This window comes from Sebastes umbrosus, chromosome 5 (genome assembly GCF_015220745.1).
Source record: "Sebastes umbrosus isolate fSebUmb1 chromosome 5, fSebUmb1.pri, whole genome shotgun sequence".
Taxonomy (NCBI): Eukaryota; Metazoa; Chordata; class Actinopteri; order Perciformes; family Sebastidae; genus Sebastes; species Sebastes umbrosus.
In genome coordinates this window covers 11,024,069-11,030,100 of record NC_051273.1, presented here as the reverse complement: position 1 = coordinate 11,030,100, position 6,032 = coordinate 11,024,069, and positions in this window count along the sequence as shown.

The window sequence follows — 6,032 nt, the reverse complement described above, 5'->3', positions numbered from 1 at the left end:
TTCATATGGTAACGATTATTACTTCACAGTGTAAACCACCACCCTGCTGGTTTTGCTGGTCATGTTGTGCTTTGTAGTATTTTAATACTTCACTATCGGCCATGATGGGGAGCGGCAATGTTGGCTTTTACTTATTTTATGTCATTCTGGATAAGAGCGTTGGCTAAATGCCTAAAGTGGAAAGTGTGAACATAAGAGCATCAAGCATGGCACAGCTATGCTAACAGTAAAGCCTGTGACCTCTCTGTGCCTCCCACACACACACACACACACACACACACAGAAGTGTTGTCAGTGTCCCTCTGTGCACCATAGTCATCTTTCTGTTCTTCTGGTGGAACTCGGAGACGGGCTGTGGTGGTTTAATTAAGACAAAAGTGGCCCTGAAAATCCTCCGAATGTGAGAGCTCCCAACCCCCCATGGAGCAGGGAGGAAATCAAATGACTTCGGAGAGATAGAAGAAGAGAGGGAGAGCGATAACAAATCGCCAAATCCTGGATTTAAAAAGAGATGGACCCGTCAAAGTGGGACTTAAAGAGGGTGGGAGTGGATGAATTAACCTTTCAATGACTCCAGTGTCTGTGGGTATATGCTGTATGTGTTTAGGTAGGATTTAACGACATGCTATCACAGGATATCTGAGAGCATGGCTGGTTAAATATATCCCAAACACCACAGGGAATAGATAAAGTATTCTATAATATATAACTATACAACTTTCAAAGTAATAATACAAGTTGCAAAGGTTGGACCAAGTCATTGTTGTGTCTAAAGTGTTCGCATTTAAATTTTAAGATAAGCCCTAAAGTACTAAATTTGGGGTTTTAAGTCCTGAACAACACAAAATACATTTTTCAACAAACTTAAAGCCATTTCAGAAATGTATACTCATTTAGGGTTAAAGTTAGTAATCTAAAATCTACATAATTCACAAATGCAGAGAAACCTACCGGTACCGGAGTCTGTATAAAATTAAGTGGAGCCCACTGATTGGCTGGTAGAATTTGTTTGTGAATGCTGCATCCTGATTGGTATGTCACATTAAGCCAAGTTCACACTGCACTACTTTCAAAATCGTCAGTTTGCTGTACTGTTCACACTACACAGCTTGCTGTCTTGTAATTGGGAGTCTTTTAAGTTGCTGTGGTTTTTCCACTACATGACTGACCGGCAACGGGGGGGGGGTCACACACTACAAGATCAATGAGGTCTCCAAACGACGTTGTGGCGTGAAATCATACGCAAGAAATACACAGTAAATGTCGTGACACCATGTGCGTGGTCATGCTTGTTGATGTTGTCATTGGCCCACATGTTCACATAATAGCCTGTTTCCACATGTCTTTACTATTTCCCCTATGTAAATCGCAAACATTTTCTTCATGCAATCATCCAACACCGTAGGTGCAACAACAACTTTGGTCGATGTTGCAAATGCAACACATAGCACACACAAGTACAGGCAACCCCTCCGCCAGGTTTCCCTTCAACCCACGTCTTGTGCTCTCATTGGCTGTAGCTCCCCGACAGGTCGAGAGTAGTGTTGAGACAACGCTAATTTGTCTATGATCTGGGGCTTTTGTCGGGGAGCTCCAAAAGCTGTTGGCGAGTAGAAAAATCAGGGCTGAAGTGGTGTAGTGTGAACTAGGCATTAGCTGTAACTAGCGAGGTGGTTTGCCTACGTGCTCTGTCTCTGAATACGCCACAGACTTTTCCTCTATGGGCTCGAGGAGTGTTGAGCCATTATACGTATACTCTACCAATCTTATGTAAGATGCAAACACCAATGAGGTCACTTTAAACTTTCTATAGAGTACCACTCTCCACACACACATAGAGAGAGAGAGAGAGAGGGAGTATTTGAAGCAGAGCAGGCAGACACACCTGAGAACCTGCATGCTCTGTTTGAGGAGCGAGACCTGTTGTTACCTGCCTTTAGGCTGGGTTCACACACACACACACACACACACACACACACACTCACATACACACACGGTCTTTGGCTAAACAAACCAACAACCCCAGGTGTGTGTGACTATCAGTGTGTTTGACCGTGTGTGTGTGTGTGTGTGTGGGCAGGCAGGCGGACCCTCCATCAGCATCCTGTCACACACAAGATGTTTATCCAATTTGTCAAGATAATCTTTCCACAAACTGGCTGCCAAGGAGGGTGCCTCTCTCTCTCTTAGTCACACACACACACACACACACACACCTGGGGAAAGGTTCACCGATACCCACTGCTTGGCCTGTAATGGAGGCCCACTCCTCCATCTTGCTGGCAGCTAGCTTGTGTGTGTTTCTGAGTGTGTGTCTGTTTGTTGTTGCACCACACCAAACTACGGTCAACTTAGCTTTGATTTTTTTTGTTTTAACTTATTTCTATAAAATGCATGTGTACGTTCTGATAGACCCACCTTAGTCTCAAAACCAGTGTTGGTTAATTAAAACCAACAAGGGCTTTCAATTAATAAAAATATGTAATCGTGATTAATCGCATGATTGTCCATAGTTTATCACGATTAATTGCTAAGTAATTTTAAATTAATTGTGCATTTTGTATCTCTTTAAAATGTACCTTAAAGGGTGCATTTATTACTGGAAATCAATTAACACAAAATAATTAAAAGTATTGTCCAGAAACCCTCACAGGTACTGCATTTAGCATAACAAAAATATGCTCCTAACATGGCAAACTCAAGGGACCCCTTTGAAAATGGCCATGCCAGCTTTTCCACACCAAAATTTGGAGCGTTATTTAGCCTCCTTTGTGACAAGCTAGTTGGTACCAATTGATGTTTTTTTAGTTTTCTAGTTTCAGATGATAACAGTATCTTCACATTAGCTTTAAAACTGAGCCCGCTACAACCTAAAAAACGCAAGTTGTGTTAGTGCATTAAAGAAATTAGTGGTGTTAAAATGAATTTGGGTTAACTTTGACAGCCCTAAAACCAACGTATCCTCATACAACGGTTCGTATGATATCTTACAAAAAGTTATTCCTCATTTTTTGTGCGTTTTCCTACGAATGTCCATAAACACGTGACGCACGTGTCAATTTCCGCTCCAGTCTTTTCAAAATAAACTTCCGTCTTCTCAGGAAACAACTTGGTGAGGTTTAGGCAGCAAAACTACTTAGTTAAGTTTAGGACAAGATTGTGGTTTGGGTTAAAATAACACCAGAAGTGGCGTAACTTAAGTACAGATGTTACGTGACAAATAAATCAACATTGACTTCACACGGGTACGAACAGCGGTTTCCTGGGCGTAAGTCCCCTACGCTGCGTTTGTCGCTCTTTATACTTCCTGGTTCATGATTACGTGGATAAAATACAAATTGAATTTGTGGGATATATACGAATTACATTGCCTTACTTTTAATAGGTATAGCTACAAACGGTGTATGGGAACGGCCTGATTAAAACCTATGAAACAGACTTTAACTTACTGGATCACTTCGTGGAAAACAAAAGGCAAGAACAAATACCCCGAGCAATAAAACCACTCTGCTGTTGTCACTTACATTAAATTTCTCACCTTGTCATATGCAAAAGCACAAGTAAGGTTATGGTTGTCTCCTAGAGAATAAACTCAAAAACTAATTTGTAGACGAGCTGCCCATCAGAAAGCTTTTATATTTCCAGCTACAAAGTTGATTAGAAGCCATATTAACCCTGATATATCTGAAGGCTGCATACCCAAACTCAAAACTGATATTAATACAGTATGTTTTTTTTCTTGACCTTGACCCAGGTAGTGATTCTCGTTACCAATCTGCTAAATGGACCGGGAACAATGTCTTATATTTTCTACTCGGGATTAGACCTAATGTTGTCAGTTATACCTAAATAAAAACGGCACAGTGATTTGCATAAATAAGCAGTGCACATTCACGCAATACATGCATACACACATGCACACTCACAGAAATGGATGCATAATTGCAGCAACGCTACATAAAACACACTCTCTCACTTGTATGCGCACATGCAAATGCACACACACACACACACACACACACACACGCACACACACGCACACATGCATAAAGTCAAAAATCCTGGAATGTTGCAAAGCTGATGATTTTCTAATGAATGGTTTCATTGGTCATGGTGAGGATTAGTGTAAAGGGATTGGAGGGGAATATTTACATGGTTTTAATGATTCCACAACTTTATATTTAGAGGTTCGTCTTATCGGCTACAATCATCTCCCGGCTTGGAAAAACAAACCGCCGAGTCGAGCGGCGGCACAATTACACGCCTCTGCCACGCACACGTTGGTCTGTCGCCTCCGACACCATCTGTAGAGTTAATGTGTAACATATTAAAATGTCTCTGGGAGGGAGAGATGAAAGACTTTGGGGGGAAAAAAAAAAGTTAAACACTTTAAAGTCGTGAGCCCATCCCTCATCAAACATTTTAACACTCTCACTTATAAGTTTAGCTTCTTTAAATGAAGAGAACAGAAGGCTTCATGCGGATATATGAAATCCCACTCACACTTCTCTAAATGTTATTCCTTAGCTGGAAACGCTCTGCCAACATATGAAAGTGTTGTAGATTTGCTTGTGATTGTCGAGGTGCAACACTTGTATTAATGTTAAGGCTGTGACATGCGGGATAACTTTTTGGAGTAAATAATGACGTACAAGGACCGGCTTCAAGCTCAGCATCGCTACAGGAGCTGAGAGGGACAGAATTCAATTTGTTGGGATTAAATTCATGGGATGGGTTCCTACTTCTCTTACTAAGTCTGAAAAGCAAACCTTTTCTACAAAGCCTGGCAGATGTCAGGAGTAAATTAGCATCAATTTGTTGCAGTGGTAGGAATTGTTTAAAGTCAGTAGGAGGTTGTTCTGGCTACGAAGATAGGCCATGAAGAATCTTAATCAGCCACTTTGGATTTTTTTTAGAATTTTGCCTTTAGTTTGGACTGAGATATATAAATATACTTTGGATTTTGACAATTAAACGCAGTGTTATGTTATTTATCTCTGATGTCCCTTAAACAAATTGTACAGAATAACAGATTGTTTACCTTGTGTTAGTTTATGGGCATAAATTATTACTGTAATTAGATTGTATGAATTACAAATTTCTGTGTACAAGTGACGAGCTACGTCACTGAGTCATGTTACGTCTGTAGCTTAAGTTACATAATCAGTGGGCAACCTCCGAGTCTGAAAAGTGCAGCCAATGCAAAGTGCCTTAAACTTGCATTCTTTCTAATAGCCAGCAGGGGGCGACTCCTCTGGTTGCAAAAAGAAGTCTGATTGTATAGAAGTCTATGAGAAAATGACCCTACTTCTCACTTGATTTATTACCTCAGTAAACATTGTAAACATGAGTTTATGGTCTCAATCGCTAGTTTCAAGTCTGTATTCAGTACAGCATGATGTTCATTTAGTAAATTATGGTCCAGTTTAGAGTAAAATAGACCATAAAGCAGGGTATGCTTTAAGGTGTGGCTACCTTGTGATTGACCGGTCGCTACCACGGCATCGTAACATTTTGGTCGTCTAAAAATGTCTTATTCAGCATTTGGTTGTACTTACCTCCACCCTCTCTTGTCACTGCTGGTTGCAAAAAAACAAGATGGTGATGGTCAAAATGTCGAACTGGAGGCTTTAAAACGGCAGTCTACAAACCAATGGGTGACGTCACAGTGACTACATCCAGCATGTAACAGGGGTACTTATTTTAACACAAATCATGATGTTTTTTCTAATCCGAACCAAGAAGTTTTGTTGCCTAAACCTATTTGCAATCATTTCACAACGTTAACCACATGCTACAACGTTAACCACGTGTGGGACTTCTGCCCAAGCAAAATATGTTGAATAGGGATGAGATCACACTGCGTGGTTATACTGCCACAAAACCTCCTATGAGGTTGGGGTAGGTATTTGGATGTACAAAACATGTGATGTGTAAATTTGCGCATTATCTCCTGTCATGACCGCGATCTTTCCCTAACCTTAACAAAGGAGTTTGGAAATTAACCAGACCTTAACCAAGGAGGTGGCAGG